A 25,096-nucleotide genomic window follows, 5' to 3' on the forward strand; every position below is an offset into this window, starting at 1 on the left:
ATTTAAATGAAATAGTGGGTTTTATATGAAAATTATGGGTGGGGTGGGGAGGGAAAGTAAGTGCCTTAACAGGTAAGCTTAAGGTCTGAAAAAAAATAGTTAACTTTTACCCCCATTTATCTTTTAAAGGGAATCAATGCATTAAAAAGGCAGGAAGCTCTCAAGTTTTCAGGGGCTGCCTGTTCAGTTCCGGTTAGGTCCATTCCCTCTGCCTGTCACACCTTCTCCTTTTCTGCCTGTCTTTGGGCTGTGTTACCTTTCACTACTACCTTCTCTTGATAGGGGAGTGAGAGCAAAGAAAGGGAGCAGAACTGCAATCCGTACCTTTTGTTTGATAAGTTCTAAAAAGTTTTGTCATTTAAATGGTTGAAAGTAATAGCTCCAGGAGAATTTTAGAGTACCATTTTCTTTCAGGCTGCCATATTATCCCTGTTTCCATTTGCCATGGATAATTGGAGGGTCATAGTATAGAAGCAAGAGTTAATAACAGAACTTGCATAAGTGTGTTAAAGTTCGTGGGGGAGGGGTGGCAAATACCATATTTTAAGTTATGCAATTGCCATTTTAAGAAAGTCAATTCTATTCACTTGTTAACTAGAAACATTGCCTAGATTGAGTTTATTGAAGCAAAAAGAAAAGGCAATGAGAGAGAACTTTTATCTTCCTTCCTGTCACCTTCTATATAGTTGATTATGACTTCTGCCAGACTTAGAGGAACAACTTTAGTTCATTTCAACATTTTTTTTTGTTTTTATGAAGAGCATCAAAGAATGGAGTAGTCCTTATTTAAACTGTAATGGTGTCAAGTCTCACTGTGTGCACACTCTCACACATATACACACAATTATTATTCTAGAAAGGAACCAAAGGTAAATAACCAGTGTTTCCATTATCACTAAATGGAAAAATTGACTGGAAGTTAGAGTTGTGCCAATTAATCATTTTGTTCATTAACTGTTCTGGTAACTTATTTTTTTTAATTGGAATCTTAAATTGGAACAACTGTTACAGAATGTATATTGCTCCAGTTCTAAAGCCAGTTAACCCTGTGCCCTCTAACTTACGAACCTTCATTTCAAAACAGTATGTGGGAAGCCCTGTAGTTTGATAACAGTAAAATTATTTTAAAGAGGATAATTTACCATTTTACTACTATAAAACAGTTGATATCAGTTGACCATTTTATTTTTTGATGGACTCTTTATTGTTGGGAGAAAGAAATGAATGGAAGAAAAAATATTTTGCTTTTATTTGAATATTGATTACTAACAACTTATAAACTACATTGCAGGAAATGAAGAAATATTTTGAAATTAGCAAAATAGCAACAGTATTCAAGTATCTGAAATTTTAATATGGTGAGTCTTAGAGCTTTAGACTTTCCTATAAGTGACAGTATCTAAGTTATTCTTAATAGTCACACTTGATAATTCTGCTGACCATAAGCAGCTAACCTACAATTGAAGATATTTATGTGACATGAATAGCCTGTGTTTTAAAAATTAAATATTTTATATAAAATTGAACTGTGTTTGGATAGTTTTTCTAATCAAACATTTCAGTTATATATTTATGTTGGGAGAGTGGCTGGGAGGACAGGGAAATTGTTGCTTTGAAATTGAAAATTTGAACTAGAACTTCTAATACTATCCTAAGACAGCATTGCTTGTGAGACATACCAGTCTTTTATATATCACTTAGAAGAAAAAATGTTTGCCAATTAAGCCACAAAACAATGCTAAGATGTCATCAATTATAAGCTGCATCCCAGATTCAGACATGTTATTATATAGAATATTTGTCTTATAATTGATGAAATATGATAGTAAAAAATTTTAATGCTTCCCTTCATAGCATTTAATATTTTAATTCAGTGAATTCGGATTAATAGAAAAAAGTTGGGAAATCACTAATTCTGTAGGTTATAGTTACAATAACAGCAGTCATCGCTGAAAATTTGAGTGAAATCTAAGGAACACAAAATATTGCTTAAATTTTTTGGAAAAAAGCAGGTAAGTCAGATTTCAAGTTAAGAAGACAAAAATACAAAAGATTTGACCTACCAAAAGAAGAAAGTATTTATCTTCTCCCATGTGAAATTCCCTTTTGTGTTTACTGACACAGCAGATTTTTCTGCATGCAACTCAGTATGTTTCCCACGTCTTCATTATTTGTTAGAGAGTTGCAAGTCACTTGTGAAACCTTCAAATGCTAATTTTAAGGAGTTGTCATTTGTGGAATGTGAAATAAGGTAATAATTCTAGCTGTGATTGAGAGCTTTATTAAGTCAGCAAATACATAGTCAGTGCCTACAACATGCCAGGTACTAATCTAGTCCTTGGGGTAACATCAATAATCATCAACAGTGTTAAATCATACTTCCAATGTGCTGACAGTGAACAAGATTTTTTTTTTATTTATTTTTTTGAGACGGAGTCTTGCTCTGTCGCCCAGGCTGGAGTGCAGTGGCATGATATCGGCTCACTGCAAGCTCCACCTCCCGGGTTCACGCCATTCTCCTGCCTCAGCCTCCCGAGTAGCTGGGACTACAGGCGCCCGCCACCTCGCCCGGCTAATTTTTTGTATTTTTAGTAGAGACGGGGTTTCTTCATGTTAGCAAGGATAGTCTTGATTTTCTGACCTCGTGATCCGCCCGCTTTGGCCTCCCAAAGTGCTGGGATTATAGGCGTTAGCCATCGTGCCCGGCCAGTGAGCAAGATTTTTTAAATGTCTGGAGAAGCTAGTGGTATTGCTACCCTCAGCTGTATCTAAATTGTACTTAAGTGAATGTAGGGCATGAAAATTTGAGTATCTTTTTGAAATTTTAAATTGAAATTTGGATAGAGATGGTTATGGAGAGAAATCAAACAACTGGAAATTCAGTGATAAAATTTTAAGTTGAATCTGGTCAGTTTGCAATGGCCTATTTGTAAGAAATATCAAGGCTTCTTGAGAAAAATGAAAAGTGAATACGTAAATGTTTACAATCTAATCTGGTACTTCTGAGTTAAGGTTTTGCTGTTTGCTTTGAGCTTAATCCAATTTGGGATGATTTTTCATCCTAGGGCTTTTTGTTTTCCTTTTTTATTTTTATTTTTTCTTTTTTTAGGGGGAGGGGACTTGCTTTCTTTTCCAAAAAGCTGAATCCTTCCTGTAGGAGACAGCGAAAAAAAAAAAAAAAAAAAAGCTGAAATACATGTTTTGACCATAGATCAGCTGGGATATAATATCCTTTCGATTTTTTTTTTTTTGGCCCAGTCTGCCTTTTGATATTTTAAAAGTCTGAATGAGATGTCCCAATAATCTAAAATTATCCGGTCAGTCTTCTTACTTTACAGCTAAGAAAAATAAGGCTTAGAGAAAGGGATTGCCAGAAACTTTGGCGACTGGATTGCCTGTGCTTGTTCCTCTAAGCCATACCCAAATTCTGCAGTAAATACTTAACTTTTTAATAGGGAAATTGCTTCAAAATAACTTGACCAGTGATACAGTAAAATAATTAAATTTAGACTGTTGGACTAATGGCTTAACACAAGTGGCTTTAAAAAGTCTGCTTAAAAAACAATTTTTATTTAGAAAAAAACAGAAAAAGACATTTTCAAAATCTAGGAGCCTGAAGGGGCTGTTTGTTTCATATATGGATAATCTTTGAAAAGGCAAATCCTGTATATATTTTTCATTTGTTCAAAGAAGATTGGTTATCAGTAGTCTTGCAAACATAATTCGCTTTTAAGTTCTTTCAAGGTTTTATGCAATAAAACCTATTGATTTGGAACTTTTTCTTAAAAAATCAACAAAAATACTTTCAGGGTTTTGTAATTTCAAGTGGTGTTTTAAGGGGAGCAATAGTTTGCCATTTACCAAAAGCTTCTCCAGATAATTTCTTAAATGTTTCTACTTAAAAATAAAAGCTATTAATAAGCTGTCATGGGATCCAGTTGAAGACAGCGAAAATGGAAAATTTTTATCGTAATGGGAAGAACTTATTCTTTTAATTTTATGGACTGACAGAGTCTGTGGGTCTTAACTCATTTCAGCCTATCAAATGTCCAATTAAAAATGAATTTTCTAATTGTATTCAAATGAGGCTCTATGGTGAATACAGAATCACTCTTTTAAGTTTTTTCCCAGTTAATTTGTTGTAAAAGTATTGTACCCTTTTGCAAGAACGATTGAAAGTTAAGTCTTGAAACTGTTAACATCTAATGTATTAATATAAACCATTTGTTTTTTACCATTTTTTTTCAGGCTGTATTCAATAGTCTGTAAATAAATTGCCATAACACTCCCAGGCCATTTTTCAGCCTTGTATGCTTTTTGCTTCTATCCAGAACAGACTTTTTGAAGTTTTTATCTGATAAAGATGACCACTTGTAATCCACTGTGCCGTGTTTTTTCGACAAAGGTTAAGATGTGGAATCCTGGCCGGGCGCGGTGGCTCAAGCCTGTAATCCCAGCACTTTGGGAGGCCGAGGCGGGCGGATCACGAGGTCAGGAGATCGAGACCATCCTGGCTGACACGGTGAAACCCCGTCTCTACTAAAAAATACAAAAAACTAGCCGGGCGAGGTGGCGGGCGCCTGTAGTCCCAGCTACTGGGGAGGCTGAGGCAGGAGAATGGCGTGAACCCGGGAGGCAGAGCTTGCAGTGAGCCGAGATCCGGCCACTGCACTCCAGCCTGGGCAACAGAGCGAGACTCCGTCTCAAAAAAAAAAAAAAAAAAAAAAAAAAAGATGTGGAATCCTTTTTTCTTTTTATAATTAGTACATATGCGGAAATAGGAACACAGAGAAGAACAACCCCAGATAACCACCTAATATTTTGCCTTTGATGGATGTATTTAAATGCATATCTTGTTTGATTTTTCTTAAAACAATGGGATCATACTGCCCATAGCTTTGTAATTTGTTTTTTTTCATTTAATAATATGTTGTGAACATCTCTTGGTATCAATCAATTAAATTCTACCCTCTTGTTTTTTTTATTTTTTAGAGACAAGGCCTCACTCTGTCCCCCCAGTCTGGAATGCAATGTCAAGATCATGGCTCACTGCAGCCTCAAACTCCTAGGCTTGAGTGATCCTCCTGCCTCAGCCTTCCAGGTAGCTGGGACTACAAATGAGCACCACCATGCCTGGCTAATTTTTAAAATTTTTGGTAGAGATGGAGTCTCCCTGTGTTGCCCAGGCTGATCTTGAACTCCTGACCTCAAGCAGTCCTCCTACCTTGGCTTCCCAAAATGCTGGGATTAAAGACATGAGCCAGTGTGCCCAGCCCACCCTCTTTTTAATGGTTGTAAATTATTGCTTTATAGAGGAACCATACTTTCACAATTTCTCATTGCTGGACACAATATTTTGGATTTTCTGTTACAAATAATGTGATGAAAATCCACAAAAATACATACATACACACAAACATAAATTAATTTCCTTGGAGTTGCTGGTATAAAGAATGCACTTTTAAAATGTTTGCTAGATCCAAATCTCTCTAGGGAAAAGTTTACCAATTTCACATTCCTGTTCCTTAACCTTTTCATTTAGCCATGTTGGGTACTTAAAAGTTAAGAGATCTTTGTTAGACAGGTGGTAACTCCTCTTGTTTTAATTCATATTTCTTGGATTACTAGTGAAGTCCAACACTTCACATGTTAGCCAGGTCTTTTATTAACTATTCAGATGTTTGAAAAAAACCTTTAACAGCAGATCCTAATAATATTATGTATATACATATACATACTTTTGTATGCATAATATATACTATATATGTATGCATAATATACGTGTATATGTATATATTGTATATATTGTAAATGTGTATTATGTATGTCTACTGTATATGCTATATATTATATATACAATATATACAATATACATACATATATGCATATATACAATATATTGTATGTATATATTAAAATTGTCCCATAACAAATATATTTGTAGTTAATATAAAAATATTTTATGTAGTTAAGGCTGTTAATCTTTTCCTTATTTCTCTTTAGAGAAATTTTCCTACTCCAAGGTTATTTAAATATTTACACATATTTTAGTATACATTTAATTCTAAACCATTCTATAATTTATTTTATAGATGTTTGTTTTCAGATATGGATCCAACTTTTTTACACTTTTTTTTTTAATCTTTCTCTTCTGTTTACAAGGCCTACACTTGTATCATTATAAACTAGGCATCTGACAGTGTGTGTTTCAAAAATCACTTTATTTTCAATTCCTCGAACAATGTGTACCACATAAAATTTGTCAGGCAGAATTTTAATTGTCCCCTTTTCAGAGTTTTCTATTCCTGTCTATTTTTCCATGTGACTTTCAGAATCATTCAGATTATTTTCTCAAGTATTCTGTTAGGATTTTAATTAGAAACATATTAAATGTTTTTTACTTAGGGGATCTTTCCATTGAGAACTTAGTAGAATTGTTGTTTTACATGTTCCCCATTAAGAGTTTTTTTTTTTTTTTTTTTTTTTTTGAGACAGAGTTTCACTCTGTCGCCCAGGCTGGAATGTGGTGGCGTAATCTCAGCTCATTGCAGCCTCTGCCTCCCAGGTTCAAGTTTCTCCTTCCTCAGCCTCCCAAGTAGCTGGGATTACAGGCCCCTGCCACCACACTTGGCTAATTTTTGTATTTTTAGTAGAGACGGTATTTCATCATGTTGGCCAGGCTGGTAAGGGTTCCAAACTTTTCTTTATGTTCTTTTTTTAAGTTTCCAAAAATATTTTTGTGGCTTTTAGATACGGACTCCTCGTAAGTATTATAATATTTTTAACTAGTCACCACTTATACTGTAAAGCTGATTATTGTTGCTGTTAAACTAGCCACATAATTTTTATCATCATTTTTAATAGTTTTCAGTGAGTAAGTATAATAATGGGCATTCTTGTTTCTGATTTTACTGGTATCTGATTTTTAGTGTTTCACTCGTGTAATTTATAGGTTAAAAATAGAATATTATGTTTAAGAAGAATCTTTTTTCATGAAGCCTGCTTATTAGGATCAGCTGTTAAAGTTTTTTTTTTCAAATGACATTATATGCATTTGATCTTTTGATGACAGACACCAATTTTATTAATAGAATGTAATAACCATTAATTTACAATGCTGTTATGTTCTAATTCCTAACCATGTATTTGGGACTTTGTATCTATGTTTTGTATCTATATTAATTTTATTAACAGGTTATGACAGGTTGGCAGAATAAACTGGAAAACTAATGTTTTATTCAGAATATAGATCCTCTTGGGTGCCGTGGCTCACATCTGTAATCCCGACATTTGGGAGACTGCGGCGGGTGGATTGCTTGAGCTCAGGAGTTCAAGACCAGCCTGGGCAACATGGTGAAACCCTGTTACCACCAAAAATACAAAGAACTTAGCCGGGCATGGTGGCGCATGCCTATAATCCTGGCTACTCGGGAGACTCAAGCAGGAGAATTACTTGAACCTGGGAGGCAGAGGTTGCAGTGAGCTGAGATTGAGCCAGTGTCCAGTCTGGGTGACAAAGTGAGACCCTGTCTCAAAAAAAACAAACAACAAAAAAAAGTATGTGTGTGTGTGTGTGTGTGTGTGTGTGTGTGTGTGTGTGTATATATCTCCTGAGAATTACCTGTTTTTTGAAGTTGGAGCTATTTTATTTATAAGCAGATATACTTGGCTCTTGAAAGTAATTCTTTCATGTTTCTATTTCCTTATGTGTTGGTCTGTTGACAGGTCTGTTTACCAGGTAAATCTTGGTAATTTCCCTTTTTCTGGAAATTCATCATTTACCTTTTATTTAAAATGTCTTAAGCCTATAATTGCACATAATCTAAATATTTTAAATACATTTTATAATTACATACACTTTTTGTGTCTTTTCTCTCTTTCTTGATTAAACTAGCTAAGGTTTGCCCAGGCTACCTCCATTCTCTCTCTCACCACCTGGGAATAAGAAACTATCATTTATTTTCTAATTTATTTAGGTATTTTTACTTTGATTCCTTCTTCTACTTCCCTTATTTATTCCTATTTATTGAGTTGAATAATTGGTCCATTTATTTTTTTTTCAGTTCTCAAAGGAACCATTTTAATGTTATGAATCTCCTCTGGTTATTTATTTGGTTCCATCCTGTAGGTTAAAAACGTTTTCATTCACACACGGTGGTTCACGCCTGTAATCCCAGCCCTTTGGGAGGCCAAAACATGAGGATTGCTTGATCCTAGGAGTCTGAGACAAGCCTGGTCAACATGGGGAAACCCCATCTCGACTAAAAATACAAAAATCAGCCAGGCATAGTGGTGTGCACCTGTAATCCCAGCTATTTGAACCTGGGAGGTGGAGGTTGCAGTGAGCTGAGATTATGCCACTGCATTCCAACCTGGGCGACACAGCGAGGCTCTGTTTCCAAAAAAAAAAAAGTGTTTTCATTACTGTTTTCTAAGTATTTAGTGGCTAAAATGTGACTACTTGATCTGAGTTGTTTAGGATAGTATGTTTCTATTTCCATGTGGTTGGGTATATTTTATTTTTTAGTTTTTGTTAACAGTTTGTAGTTCTAATACACAGAGTTAGTGTATGTAGTCTGCTTCTGGAAATTTATTCAGGATTTCTTTTTAACCTGCTAAGCAGACATTTTGTAACTATTTCCCCGGTGCTAGGAAGGATGTGTTCTTCAGTGCAATTTGTTATCTATCCATTTAATCAATATTAATAATTAAACACTGGTGGATTCTCTATATGCTTATTTCTCTCAAGTAGTGAGAAATGGAAAATGAAGCCGATACTGCTGTTAATGTATTTTTTTCCTTTTTATTCAGTGCTTTGTATATTTGAATCCCTTTTGCTTTTTGTATTCAGTGCTATACTCAGCACATAAAGGCTCACAACTACTTAATTTTTGTCCCATTTATTTACATTTTTTAACATTTTGAATTTGACATTCAGTTTTAGCATTACCACAATTAGATGGTCTTCTTTTAATTTTATGCTCTGCTTGTCTGCTTTTTTTTTTCTTCTTAGTGTTAATTGTTTTGTTTTTAATCTTTTCTGAAAAGAATTTTTTTGGTTTTATTTTGAGACAGGGACTCACTCATCACCTGGGTGGAGTGCAGTGGCGTGATCTTGGGTGATCCTCTCACCTCAGCCTCCCAAGTAGCTGGAACTACAGGTGCATGCCACCTTGCCTGTCTAATTTTTTTTTTTAATGTATGTATTTTTAGTCGAGATGGGGTTTTACCATGTTGCCCAGGCTGGTCTCAAATTCCTGGGCTCAAGCAATCCACCCACCTTGGCCTCCAAAAATGTTAGGATTACAGGCATGAGCCAACGCCCCCGAGCCAAGAATTTTAAAATTTGAATTTGGGGGCCTTCTCTTAATTTGTAAGGTGTACATACTATTTTCTATTCAGCTTTAAATATGTCAGAGACATACTTAAAACAATTTCTTGAATGAGTAACTTCAGGAATAAAAGTTGCCATCGACTGCCTCCTATATAAAATGAAATTTGCACATTTTCACTTTATTCTAAGCCTCTACTACTTCTTTTGTTTTGTAGTAAGAGTCATGATTTTAGACTCATTTAAAAAATGATGTTTTAGGCCAGACATAGTGGCTCACCCTATAATCCTAGCACTTTGGGAGGCCGAGGCTGGTGGATCACTTGAGGTCAGGAGTTCGAGACCAGCCTCGCCAACAGGTTGAAACCCCGTCTCTACAAAACGTACAAAAAATTAGCTGGGCATGGTGGTGGTGTCTGTAGTCCCAGTTAGTGTGGAGACTTAGGCAGAAGAATCGCTTGAATCTAGGAGGCGGAGGTTGCAGTGAGCTGAGATCACGCCACTGCACTCCAGCCTGGGTGACAGAACGAGACTCTGTCTCAAAAAAAAAAAAAGTGATGTTTTAGTTCTCTTATTTAACTATTGTAATTATTTCTTTCTTTCTTTTTTTTTTCTTTTGAGACGGAGTCTCGCTCTGTCGCCCAGGCTGGAGTGCAGTGGCGCGATCTCGGCTCACTGCAAGCTCCGCCTCCCGGGTTCCCGCCATTCTCCTGGCGCAGCCTCCTGAGTAGCTGGGACTACAGGCGCCCACAACCGCGCCGGCTAATTTTTTGTATTTTTAGTAGAGACGGGGTTTCACCGTGGTCTCCATCTCCTGACCTTGTGATCCGCCCGCCTCGGCCTCCCAAAGTGCTGGGATTACAGGCGTGAGCCACCGCGCCCGGCCTATTGTAATTATTTCTAAAATGTAATCCAGCAAACATACTTGGGGTAGAATGTTAGACACATTTATTTTAAGATGAGGAATAGACAAGGATGTCCATTATTAGTTACTGTTCAGGTAGTCTGCAGTTTTGAGGGATGGAGGAAGGTAGAGAAGGGTTTGAAAAGGCATAATTTTATCTGTCTGTCTGTCTGTCTGTATCTATCTGTCTGTCTGTCTGTCTATCTATCTATCTATCTATCTATCTATCTATCTATCTATCTATCTATCTATGAATGACAGGGTCTTGCTCTGTCACCCAGGCTGGAGTGCAGTGGTGCGATCATAGCTCACTGCAGCCTTGAAATCCTGGGCTCAAGTCATCCTACCGCCTCAGTCTCCCAAACAGCCGGGACTTACAGGTACATGTCACTATGCCCGGCTAATTTTTAATTTTATTTTTAGAAGACAGAGTCTCACTATATTGCCCAGGCGGGTCTCAAACTCCTGGCTTCGAGTGATCCTCCTACTTTGGGAGGCCAAAATGGGAGGATTACAGGTGTGAGCAACTGTACCTGGCCAGAAAAAGTTATTAATGTTAGACTTAAGTGATTGTCTATGTAAAGTACACAAGATAAACTATTATTAGCATTGATAGATTTGCATGAATCACTAGTAACATTTACAGTAGTCTCACCTTATCTGTGGGTACGTGATCCAAGACTCACCACTCAGTGCCTGAAACTGCAAATAGTACCAAACCCTGCATAATACTATGTTTTTTAAATCTGATAACCGAGACAGCTACATGTGACTAATGGGCAAGTAGTATCTACAGCAGGCAGAGCCAGGATGGTGTGAGATTTTATCATGCTACTCAGAACTGCTCACAAGTTAAAACTCATGAATTGTTTCTGGAATTTTCCATTTAATATTTTCAGACTGCAGTTGACCTCTGATAACTGAGGTAAGCAAAACTATGGATAAAGGGGAACTACTGTGTGTAGAAGACGCCATGAATAGCTAAGGTAATTTCGAAGAACAAGATTTTGGATTTGTTCTACCAGATATAAAGATTCCTGGGACAAATGATTATCTACAAGAAGAAATAGGAAGAGGCAAATTTTGAAAAAAAAACCACACATTTTCATAGATCTGAATGGGAAAACTTTAAAATACTGAGAAAGAACAAATACACTTTGACTAGCAACTCCACTTCTGGACATATATATATTTAGCTTATTTCTGTCTGTATAATTTTATATATAATTATAAAGTGAAAAAAGGTAAATATGTTAAATATTCATTTGTAGGAGAACAGTTATATGGATAAAAGTATAGAATGACTCCATTGTATTAAATAAGTATGTCTACATAGTGCATAGAAGGACTATTTGAAAACTGAAACCAATTGTGGGTTATAATATTGCAGATTGTTTTAAAAAGAGACTTGGGAGCCAAGACCAAATCCTGGTTTTACTATTTATTAATCTGTATAGCCATAGACAAGCTATTAAAACTCCCTTATTTCTTAGTTTTTTCATTCATGAAGTAGGTACAGTACCTAAAGGTTTGTGTTGAGGATTAAGTAACTGAATTGTGCCTTGTACATACTTCAGGGCTCCCCGAATGTTTGCTGTTGTGACTGACAGAGGAACTGGGTGGGAGTGGGGAAGGGGGAATTTTGCTGCTGCTTTGATGCTTATTTTTTATCTTAATTAAGAAAAACGTACTTGTAATAAAATAATTTTTTTTTAAAGTAGGAATTTACGGGTTCCAGTGAACAAAGCAACAATATTCACTCTTGAGGCTTTCCTTCAGGTTTTGAACTATTTTCTATCTAGTTCCACCTTAAATATCTGACAGAAAAAGATGAATGAAGAACTGTCTAAAGTGTATGTAATCCATGGCTCATGCCTGTAATCCCAGCACTTTGGGAGGCTGAGGTGGGTGGATCACTTAAGGCCAGGAGTTCAACACCAGCCTGTCCAACATGGCAAAACCCTATCTCTACTAAAAATACAAAAATTAGCTGGGCATGGTGGTGCACATCTATAGTCCTAGCTACTCAGGAGACTGAGGCACGAGAATCACTTGAACCCAGGAGGCAGAGGTTGCAGTGAGCTGAGGTCAGCCGAGATCACACCACTGCACTCCAGCCTGGGTGACAGAGTGAGACTCCATTTCAACAACAAAAAACAGTATATGTAGTCCATTTGTTCCTTGTCATGTAAACACTGGAACTTACTCTCTTCAATTTCACATGATTTATTTCTCTGCTGTCTATTGGAAGAGATAAGAATAAGCAAATTCTATGATTGCTAGGAGGAAATGATATAAATAAGATATCCTAGCATAGGAACCATTCACTTTGAAAATTTAGATCTCCAGTAAGCACTCAAATCAGCTCTCAGGCCACACTTGAACTCAAAATTTTCAGTCTTGAGTAAGCATCAAAATCTTAAGTTTATTTTCCATGTAATTTTTAAATTGTAATATGTTTACATTAAAGTTAAATTAAGTACATTTAATGGATTTTTATATTAACACCTAATAATGACCCAGGTCAAGATGGAGAAAATCTGTGTTACTCCAGGTCATGTTCTTCTCAATCAGTACCCCTAGAAGAAATCACTATTCTAACACTCAATTAATTTTGCCTGTTCTTAAGCTTAATTTGTTCCAGTAAATCTGATAAGTTAGATGATACAGGAAAATACAGCTTAAAACTGACAGAAGAAATCCCAAAATCTTGTATCTATTAATGAGAATGAATCTGTAATTGAAAATCTTTCCACACAAAAAAAATAATATAATTGCAGCCTCAGAATGCTTTGCTGATGAATTCTTCTGAAAAAAATAATTTTTTATATACCCTGAGATTAGAGATAGAAGGAACATGTTCCAACTGGTTTTCTGAGTTTAGCGCAACTCTTAACACCAAAACCTGAGATGGGACTTTACAAAAATGTTACAAGTCAATATTTCTCTTGAACATCCTTAAAAAAAAGTTGGAAAATCCAGAGGTTTTTTTTTGTTGTTGTTGTTTTGAGATGGAGTCTCACTCTTGTCACCCAGGTTGTAGTGCAGTGGCGCGATCTAGGCTCACTGCAACCTCCACCTCCCGGGGTTCAAGAGATTCTCCTGCCTCAGCCTCCCGAGTAGTTGGGATTACAGGTGTGCACCACCATGCCCAGCTAATTTTTGTACTTCTTTTAGTAGAGATGGGGTTTCCCCGTGTTGGCCAGGCTGGTCTCAAGTTCCTGACCTCAAGTGATCCACCTGCCTCAGCCTCCCAAAGTGCTGGGATTACAGGTGTGAGCCACCGTGCCTGGCCAAGAGATTGTTTGAGACACAGTCTCGCTCTGATGTGCAGTGGTGCCATCTCGGTTCACTGCAACCTCCACCTCCCTGGTTCAAGTGATTCTTCTGCCTCAGCCTCCCTAGTAGCTGGGATTACAGGCACATGCCACAATGCCCAGCTAATGTTTTTTGTATTTTTAGTAGAGACGAGGTTTCACCATGTTGGCCAGGCTAGTTTCTAACTCCTGACCTCAGGTGATCCACCTGCCTTGGCCTCCCAAAGTGCTAGGATTACAGGCCTGAGCCACCACGCCCAGCGAATTTTTTTTTTTTTTTTTTTTAAAGGATGATATATCAGGACCACATAGGATTTATTCAGGAATGCAAGATTGGGTAAACATTCCGAAATCAATGTAATTTACCACTTTCACTGAATAAGGGAGAAAAATCATGTGATAATCTCAAATTCAGAAACTATAAAAGTAAACACCCACTTATGATAAAAACTCTCAGCAGGCTAGAAATACAAGGAACATAGATGATCTGATAGAAGATGTCTATAAAAATCCTATAGTTAACATACCTGAAGAGGAAATACTGAGCACTCTCTCCCTTAGGTCCACAACAAGATAAGGATATTTACTATCACTGTTTCTTGTCAATATTTTACTAAAGGTTTGAGCCATAGGTAAGGAGAAAAAAATATATAAAGATTGTAGGCTGAGCACAGTGGCTTACACCTGTAATCTCAGCACTTTGGGAGGCCGAGGTGTGACGATTGCTTGAGCCCAGGAATTTGATCGAGGCCGCAGTGAACTATCATTGCATCACTGCAGCCTGAGTGACCTGGTGAGACCCTGTCTCTCAAAAAAGAATTGGAAAGGAAGAAATAAAGCTGTGTTTATGTGTAGATTACATGATTGTATTCATAGAAAATCCAAAAGAATCTACAAACAATAAACTTATTTAGAAAGAAACTAAATAAAAGATCAACATACAAAAATTAATTGTATTTATATGGATTAGCACAAAGAATTGGAAAATGAAACTCAGTAAACACTGCCTACATTACTGTCAAAAACAAATACTAAGAAATACACCTTAGAAAGATGTACTTCACTAAAAACTACAAAATATTGCTGAGAAGGTAAAGAAGACCTAAAATATATATATGTGTGTGTGTGTGTGTGTGTGTGTATATATGTGTGTGTGTATATATATATAGCAATGTGTATTCTATATATTTTATATATATGTGTGTACAGTGTTTATATATAGTGGCTTTAGTTTATAGTATAGAGTATATATAGAGACTGTACATATATACACACACATATATACAGACTATATATACATATATATAGAGAGAGAGACACACACACACACACAGAGTGCTTACATATATAAATACACACTGTCCCCTGGTATCTGTGGGAGATTGGTTCCAGGACCCTCTAGGATTCCAAAATCCACAGATGTCCAAGGCCCTTATATAAAATGATGTAGTATTTCCATATAACCTATGCTCATCCTCCTGTATTCTTTAAATCATGTCTAGATACTTACAGTACCTGATACAAACTGATATGTAAATATTTGTTATACCATATTGTTTAGAGAATGACAAGGAAAAAAAGGCTGTACATATTCAGTGCGGATGAAACCATCCATTTTTTTTTCCTGAATGTTTTTGAGCTGCAGTTGGTTGAATCCATGGACGTGATGGCTGACAGTGTGTATACAGTCATGCGCCACATGATGACATTTCCACATTTCAGTCAATGATGGACCACATATATGACACTGTCCCATAAGATTATAATGGAGCTGTGGGATAAAGTAAGTACTTGATGGCTCTGAGGAATCTGTGTGACTTGGGCATTGTAGATCCATACCCACCATCATGTGACATTAAAGGATCATATACAGCACAATTGAACATACCATAGTGTTGGGTCCAACATATAAAGAAGTTGTCAGCAGAGGAAAGTACTATTCGACTTAGTCACAAGCCACCTCAACATCTTTATTTTCTAAGCTTTGTTGGAGTACGTTATATGAGAATTAATTTGCAACATGTTGTCTGTTTTAACAGTAATACTTCTTTTTTTTTCTTTTTGAGATGGAGTCTCCCTCTGTCGCCCAGGGTGGAGTACGGTGGCGTGATCTCGGCTCACTGCAACCTCCATCTCCCAGGTTCAAGCAATTCTTACACTTCAGCCTCCTGAGTAGCTTGCAAGTGCAGGCCACCACACCCAGCTAATTTTTGTATTTTTAGTAGAGACAGGGTTTCACCATCTTGGTCAGGCTAGTCTCAAACTCTTGGTCTCAAGTGATCCAGCCACATTGGCCTCCCAAAGTGTTGGGATAACAGATGTGAGCCACCATGCTTGGCCCGTAATACTTTTATCCATGTTTAAAAAAGAAGGAATTTGGCCAGGCGCGGTGGCTTGCACCTGTAATCCCAGCACTTTGGGAGGCCGAGGTGGGAGGATCACGAGATCAGGAGTTCCAGACCAGCCTGGCCAACATGGTGAAACCCTGTCTCTACTAAAAATACAAAAATTAGCTGGGCATGATGGCAGGCGCCTGTAATCCCAGCTACTCGGGAGGCTGAGGCAGGAGAATCACTTGAGCCAGGGGGGCAGAGGTTGCAGTGAGCCGAGATCGAGTCACTGCACTCCAGCCTGGGCAACATAGCAAGAATACATCTCAAAAGAAAAAAAAAAAAAGAAGGAATTCGATCAAAGACAAGCCATCTAATGTAATTAACCAAGGGAAAAGCTTTCAGGACTTTCAAATGTTAACTGTTTTTCCCCTTCCTGTCTGGGAAAATGCTATAAAGCTCCACTGAGTTAGGAATGACTTACACGTTTTGTTTTGAACACCTAAGGGATGCTTTTCTGATATTTATAGTGCCATAATTTTACTTGAATGCTTTGAATGATTACATCTAATTCTGCACCTATACCTGCTGGTATTGCTTTTTAATCTTCCTGGAATCCATTTTCTAAAAAAGAAAGACATTTTGAGATCTGAGAGCTACATCTCAGGGTCTGTGGTTATAATTCTGGACAGAAAGTAGCTAAACTTAATGTAGGGAAATGCAGAGACATTTATCGGAATTGTAGACCTCTACACTGAGACTTTCTTCTGTCATAGTGGCTAAAACAGGATCTACACATGCATAAAGTGGGACAATCATCTTTTCTTCATAAATAAATACACAGCTTTAGGAATATGTCACCATTTTTTATAGGACATATTAGTCCTTGTTTTCTTTTCCCTGGCATCAGAAAGATGTACTAATTGAAACATAACTTAGGAACATTGTGCCATCTTGAAACCTGGATTTAGTAAAAATCTGAATTGTGTAGATCATTTGTTCAATGGCATTACTGATCAGGAAATGTATTCAGCTTGCTTAGAAAACCAAAAGGGTATTAGAGCCACAAAAGCAAAGAAAAACAAGAAAACGTCCCATATTTGGATCATGTTCTAATTAGAAAAACTAAATTATAATTGTAGGCTTTTTCATTCATGAGCCAAATGCTGTAATACTTTGCCCTTTGACTGGTTTGGATTCTTAACATTACTAGTGGTGTTTCCCGAAGTAAGACGACAGTTACTCTCCTTATAGCAACTGAGTGTACTAAGTTGAATGTAAGGATGCATAATATTAACTTGTTTGAACTGAGCCCCACTGATGATTCTTTAATAAATTGCTTGAATTTTTTTTTTTTTTTTTTTTTTGAGATGGAGTTTCACTTTTTTCATTCCCCCCAGGCTGGGGTGCAATGGTGTGATCTCAGCTCACTGCCACCTCTGCCTCCCAGGTTCAAGCGATTCTCCTCCTCAGCCTCCCGAGTAGCTGGGATTACAGGCATGTGCCACCAGGCCCGGCTAATTTTTTTATTAGTAGAGACGAGGTTTCAACATTTTGTCCAGGCTGGTCTCGAACTCCTGACCTCAGGTGATCTACTTGCCTCAGCCTCCCAAAGTGCTGGGATTACAGGTGTGAGCCACCACACCTGGCCTTGAATTCTTTTTTTTTTTTTTTTTTGAGACGGAGTCTCGCGCTGTCACCCAGGCTGGAGTGCAGTGGCGCGATCTCGGCTCACTGTAAGCTCCGCCTCCCTGGTTCACTCCATTCTCCTGCCTCAGCCTCCTGAGTAGCTGGGACTACAGGCAACCGCCACCGTGCCTGGCTAATTTTTTGTATTTTTAGTAGAGACGGGGTTTCACCGTGGTCTCGATCTCCTGACCTTGTGATCCGCCCGCCTCAGCCTCCCAAAGTGCTGGGATTACAGGCGTGAGCCACCGCGCCCGGCCTTGAATTCTTATATGTAAACAATTTGATGGGAATGTTCCATCATAAATTGTAAATTGTTTATATGCCAAGGTAGCCTTAATTTGTAAACATTTCAGTACAATGAGATTCTATTGCCTCTGGGATGCTGTTTGATTTATATTTTGTTGAACGTTTTTCTCATAGGAAGAGAAACCTATGACTTCTGTATCTAGATCATTTGTTACATTAAAAAGCTGCTCTTTCAGCATTAGAGCTATAAATGAATGTTATCTTGTGAGGAAAACAATCTAGTCTTTAGCTGTATGAACTGAGGCAGGTAGATCACCTGAGGTCAGGAGTTCGAGACCAGCCTGGACAAAATGGTGAAACCTTGTCTCTACTAATAATAAAAAAAATTAGCCGGGTGTGGTGGCACATGCCTGTAATCCCAGCTACTTGGGAGGCTGAGGAGGAGAATCGCTTGAACCTGGGAGACGGAGGTTGCAGTGAGTTGGGATTGCACCATTGCACTGCAGCCTAATTGCTAGTTGCCTAGTGACATTGTTGCCTTCATAACATCATAAGGCAAAGCATTACTTTTTCTATGTTTAGATGCACAAATACTTAACATTGTATTACAACTGCCTACAATATTCAGCATAGTAACATGTATAGGTTTATAGCCTAGCAGCAATAGGCTTTACCATATAGCCTAGGTATATAGTAGGCTCTACCATCTTAGTTTGTGTAAGTACATTTTATGATGTTCACACAACAACAAAATTGCCTAACAATGCATTTGTCAGACTGTATCCCCATCATTACGAAACACATATAGTCTATGTAACCAGAAAGCTACATAAGTAGGTAGGTAGATAAAGTTCATGGATTGGAAGGCTTGATATTATTATTATTATTGTTACTTTTGAGACAGGGTTTCATTACCATCTCCCAGGCTGCAGTGCAATGGTGCAATCTCGGCTCACTGCAACTACCCCTTCCTGGGCTCAAGCAATCCTCGTGCCTCAGCCTCCCAAGTAGCTGGGATGACAGGTGCATGCCACCACGCCTGGCTAATTTTTATATTTTTTGTAGAGACAGGGTTTTGCCATGTTGCCCAGGCTGGTCTCAAACTCCTGGACTCAAGTTTTCTGCCCGCCTCAGCCTCCCAAAGTGCTGGGATTACAGGTGTGAGCCACTGCGCCTGGCCAAGGCTTGATATTATTAAGTCAATGCTACTCATATTGGTCTAATTTATAGATTCAATGCAATTCCAATCAGAATCCTAGCAGGTCTGTGTGTGTGTGTAAATTGACATGTTGAGACTAAAATGTATGTGAAAATGCAGAGGAACTAGTGTAGCCAAGCCAACCTTGAAGAACAAAGTTGAAGAACTTACTTTACCAGATTTCAATGCTTAATATAAAGCAACTACTATTAAGATAGTGTGATATTAGCATAAAGACAGACATAGACCAGGGCCAGGTGCCGTGGCTCATGCCTATAATCCCTGCACTTTGGGAGGTCGAGGCCGATGGATTACTTGAGGTTAGGAGTTTGAGACTAGCCTGGCCAACATGGCAAAACCCTGTCTCTACTGAAAATACAAAAATTAGCTGGGCGTGGGGGCATGAGCCTGTAGTCCCAGCTCCTGGGGAGGCTGAGGCAGGAGAATTGCTTGAACCCAGGAGGCAGAGGTTGCAGTGAGCCTAGATATCATCACTGTAATCCATCCAGCCTGGGTGACTGAGTGAGACTCCATATAAAGAAAACAAAGAGGGTCGGGCACGGTGGCTCACGCTTGTAATCCCAGCACTTTGGCAGGCTGAGATGGGTGGATCACCTGAGGTCAGGAGTTCAAGACCAGCCTGGCCAACATGGCGAAACCCCGTCTCTATTAAAAATACAAAAATTAGCCAGGTGTTGTGGGCACCTGTAATCCCAGCTACTCGGGAGGCTGAGGTAGGAGAATTGATTGAACCCAGGAGGCAGAGGTTGCAGTGAGCCAAGGTAGCACCACTGTACTCCAGCCTAGTCGACAGAGCGAGACTCTGTCTCAAAAAAGGAAAAAGAAAAAGAAAATAGACATAGACCAATGGAACAGAATACAAATCCAGAAATAGACCTCACAATCATTTTCAGCTTCATGTGATTCAATGGAGATGAAATAATCTTTTCAATTCATTTTGGTGGAGCAACTGGGTTCCATGTGGGGAAAGAAAGGAAGCTTGGCTCATATATCACATCATATTCAAACATTAATTTGAGATAGATTCTAGACATACATACAAAAGGCAAATGTCAAAGCTTGTAGAAAAAAAATAGGAGATTGTTATGATCTCGAACAAAACACAAAACCACTAATAATACTTCATTAAACTTAGGAACAAGTCCATGTATTCTTATAGTTATTCTAAGTGGTATCTTTAAATCAAGCTAGTCTTCATAATACTGCCACCATTATCTTGAAGTTTGTAGAATTACCTAAACTAACATTTTATTATTACGCTCTCAGCTTTTTATCAAAGGGCACTATAGGAAACATTCACATGAAATTATTACTGGGCTGAGCATGGTGTCTCATGCCTGTAATCCCAGCAGTTGGGGAGGCTGAGGTGGGAGAATCACTTAAACCCAGGAGTTTAAGACCAGCCCAGGCAGCACAGTCAGACCCCGTCTCATAAAAGATTAAAAAATTAGCTGATGTAGTGGTGCATGATTGTAATCCCAGCTACTCAGGAGGGAAGACTGCTTGAGCCCAGGAGGTCGAGGCTGTAGTGAGCTGTGATTGCACCACCATACTCCAGCCTTGGCGACAGTGAGACCCTGTCTCTAGAAAAATTAAAAAATAATTATCATTGCATTTGCTGTAGATGATTAACACTTTAGTGTTTACTGTGCACTAGGCACTATTCTAAGCTCTTATAAATATTATATCATTTGGTCCTCATGACTCCTATGAAGTAGATAGTATTCCTACCTACATTTTACAGATGAGGACACTGGTGAAAAGACATTAAATTACCCAAGGTTAGTAGCCAGGGACTGCCACATAGCAGGGATGGAATTTGAGCATACTCAGTCAGCTAGGGCTGCCATAACGAATGTCCACAGGCTACGTGGCTGAAACAACAGAAACTGACTTCTCACAGTTACGGAGGTAGAAGTCCCAGATAAAGGTCTGGCATGACTTGATTTCTGGTGCGTGCTCTCTTCCTGGTTTGCAGACAGCTGCCTTTTCATTTTGTCCTCACATGGCCTTTTCCTCAGAGTCCATGAGGAGAGAGAAGAGTGAGCTCTCTGGTGTCTCTTCCTATAAGGGCACTGATCCCAATGGATCAGGGCTTCACCTTCATGGCCTCATTTAACCTTAATTTTTTTTTTAACCCCAAATACAGTCACACTGGGCTTCAACATGAATTTTGAGAGAATACATATAGTAAATCCATAACCATTCCATCACCCAAAAATTAACATCCTTCTTGCATGCTGATACAAATGACCAGATCTCATGAGAACTCACTACCATGAGAACAGTACCAAGGGAAATGGTGCTAGAGCATTCATGAGAAATCCACCACCATGATCCAGTCACCTCCCACCAGACCCCACCTCCAACACTGGGGATTACATTTCAATGTGAGACTTTGGGGCTGGGGACACATATCCACACTGTAACAAATGGAGAAATGAGAGTAGAGAAAATAACCAAAAACATTGGTGGGAACTACCACATGGTGAAAAACTCCAGGAAAATTCCAAGCTCAGGGCCAATAAATTCAGGAAGTCCTTTTTCATGCCGGTATAACAGATGCAGCAAAAGACAACTTACAGAGACTCCAATTAAAATGGTGGTGGTAGGGAGAATTCTATAGTGGAGAAAAAAGTTTGGTTGGTACCTGATTTTTAATAACGATTGTGAAAGCTATGAAGATAAATCTGTTGAATTTGTAGTTAAAATTTTTGTTATAATTGTAACTGTGTTAATTGTTAAAAGGACACAAATTGAATCACTCCTCTGCCTTTCTTCTATAACATTTCTGACCAGACTGGATGTGGTAACTCAGGCCTATAACCCCAGCACTTTGGGAGGCTGAGGTGAAAGGATCTCTTGAGGCCAAGGGTTGCAGGCTGCAGTGAGCTGTGGCTGCATCATTACACTCCAGCCTGGGCAAGAAAGCAAGACACTGTCTCGAAAAAGAAAACAAAAATCTAAGGCCTGGCATGGTGGCTCAGGCCTGTAATCCCAACACTTCTTCTTTTTCTTTGTTTTTTTTTTTTTTTTGAGACAGAGTCTCGCTCTGTCGTCCAGGCTGGAGGGCAGTCACGCGATCTCGGCTCACTACAAGCTCTGCCTCCCAGGTTCACGCCATTCTGCCTCAGCCTCTCAAGTAGCTGGGACAACAGGCGCCCGCCACCACGCCTGGCTAAAGTTTTGTATTTCGGTAGAGATGGAGTTTCACCACCAACACTTTTTCTTTTTTTGGGGGGGCACCTGGGCTGGAGTGCAGTGGCACAAACATGGCTCACTGTGGCCTCAACTTCCTGCACTCACGTGATCCTTCTGCTTCAGCCTCCCTTGTAGATGGGACCCCAGGTGTGCGGCGCCATGCCTGGCTAATTTTTTTTTTACAGGGTCTCACTTTGTTGCCCAGGCTGATCAAACTCCTGAGCTCATGTGATCCTACCCCCTTGGCCTCCCAAAGCACTGGGATGACAGGCCTGAGCCCCCACGCCTGGGCAGTCCCAGCACTTTGGGAAGCCAAGGTGGGAGAATCACTTGAGCCAAGGAGTTTGAGACCAGCCCTGGCAAAACAGCAAGACCCCATCTCTACAAAAATAACATTTAAAAATTAGCCAGTCATGGTGAAGCATGCCTGTAGTCCCAGATACTCATGAGGCTGAGGTGGGAGGATTGCTTGAGCCCAGGAAGTTGAGGCTGCAGAGAACCATAGTCGTGCTACTGCACTTCAGCCTGGGCAACAGAGTGAGACTCTGCCCCCCTGCCTCAAATTTTTTTCTGATGAAGTAGTGTGATGGACAATAAGAGATTTTCCATTCCATGCTTCATTTTTGTAACTTATTCATCGATCTGACCTTCTATTTAATGGTATAAGGCCTTGAAGCAATTTGAAACAACAGCCTTGTGTAGGAAGCAATGATTCATAATTCTATAGTTCTGAGAGAAGCCTGATAACGTTTATCTCTTTTTCTCCATCTTATCTCCTATTCTGTCTCCCACTTTATTGGGGGGAATAATCCCGCTTTTTAAAACACCAAATCAGGCTGGCTGTGGTGGCTCTCACCTGTAATTCCAGCACTTTGGGAGGCCAAGGTGGGCAGATCACCAGAGGTCAGGAGTTTGAGACCAGCCTGGCCAACATGGTGAAACACTGTTTCTACTAAAAATATAAAAAATTAGCCAGGCCTGGCAGTGCGCGCCTGTAGTCCGAGCTACTTGGGAGGTTGAAGCAGGAGAATCACTTGAATCTAGAAGGCAGAGATTGCAGTCAGCCAAGATTGCCCCACTGCATTCCAGCCTGGGCAATAGAGTGAGACTCTATCTCAAAAAAGAGCAAATTAACCTAAATATCAAGTTGAGAGATGCTAGGGATGATCCTCCTTAAAATTAACCACTAAAAATTTTTAAAAAGTATAAAGGCAAATTGAGAAATGAATAGATCCAGATATCGCATTATCCATCCTATAGCAGTTCCAAAAGGAGAAAACACAGATAATTTGGAGGAAGAAATACACAAAGAAATACTAAAAGAAAAATTTCCAGAGTTAAAGGAGACATGAGTCTTCTAATTTAAGAGGCCTATGGAATACCAAGCAAGATACATGACAAAGGTTTCAAACTTGGAATAGATCAAAGTAAAATTTCAGAATTTTAGATTTTATTGGAACTTTAGATTTATTTATATTGAGAAAATAACAAAACAAGATTGTCTACAAAAGAACTCCTCACCAATTAACATTACATGCAAAAAAGATTCTGCAATGTCTAAGAGAAACTAATTTTGGCTGGGCACAGTGGCTCAAACCTGTAATCCCAGCACTTTGGGAGGCAGAGGTGGGTGGATCACTTGAAGTCAGGAGTTCAAGTTCAGCCTGGCCAACATGATGAAACCCTGTCTCTACTAAAAATACAAAAATTAGCCAGGTGTGGTGTGGGCACCTGTAATCCCTGCTACTCGGGAGGCTGAGGCAGGAGAATCACTTGAACCTGAGAGATGGTGGCTGCAGTGAGCTGAAATGGCGCCACTGCACTCCAGCCTGAGTGACAGAGTGAGACTCTGTCTCTAGTAATAATAATTTTGACTTTAGATTACCATACTAAGTGTGTTAAGGTATGGTTTCATTTGGAGAAATTATATAGATAGCTTTTCTCTAAGTGTTCCCTTGGCCTTCTTGCTTTGACTGAAGCCTGGCTCTTCCCTGAGGACACTGATCGCCCTGTAGCTTTCTCCAGTGATGACTGTTTTCTCTCCCTTGTACCACTGGGTTTGGAGTCTAGCTGGAGGTTCTTATTTCACAGATAGATAAATAAATAGAAGAGAGAAGTCAGTTGGCATGTGAGAGGTTTTCTCGCTCTAGGTAGATTCTTTGAGCGATCACTATGTCGACAGACACAGATGTTTCCTTTTCTTTGTATGATGAAGATCAGGGATCCAAACTTACTCAAAAGCTAAAGAGGCACCATTCACCCCCATTGGAATGGCAGGTTTTATAGCAATTGTTGCATACGGATTACACAAATTGAAGAGGAGGGGAAATACTAAAATGTTCCATCATCTGATCCACATGCGTGTGGGAGCCCAAGGCTTTGTTGTAGGAGCAATGGCTGGGTTGGTATGGGCTATCGGGAATTCTAGGCAAAAACTAAGCCTTAGAAGAAGAGATGCTGTCTTGATCTTGTTGGAGGAGCTTGCTTTAGTTAGACATCTCATTATTGAAGTTACATATTAATGTTGAAAATAAACTATTTGAGTGGGTTAAGATGGTAACAGCATTTTGAATATTGGCTTCCTTTCTTGCAGGCTTGATTTGCCTGGTGATTGAATTACTAGTGACTAAGTTTACTAGTAGGTCATTAAAGGAAGTAGAGTTAACATAAAAGATACATGTCACCTAAATACACTTCAGAGTGTTGAAATGTCCACCTTGTTAAACTGTTAAGATGAAATTAGTTCTAAAGAAGATAGTAAGCCAACCCTGAAGTACTGCCAGTTTGCTGCAGAATCTCACGTTTTGAATATTATATAAGAGTGCTATTTGCCCAGTTAATTTAACTTTTTCCTGCCTG

General features: G+C 38.9%; 1 pseudogene; it reads left to right on the plus strand.

Annotated features, from left to right (window-relative positions):
• Positions 1-30: 30 nt before the first annotated feature.
• LOC139362848 (HIG1 domain family member 1A, mitochondrial pseudogene) lies at positions 31-24,683 on the plus strand (annotated as a pseudogene).
• Positions 24,684-25,096: the final 413 nt, after the last annotated feature.

Source organism: Macaca nemestrina, chromosome 4, assembly GCF_043159975.1.
Source record: "Macaca nemestrina isolate mMacNem1 chromosome 4, mMacNem.hap1, whole genome shotgun sequence".
Taxonomy (NCBI): domain Eukaryota; kingdom Metazoa; phylum Chordata; class Mammalia; order Primates; family Cercopithecidae; genus Macaca; species Macaca nemestrina.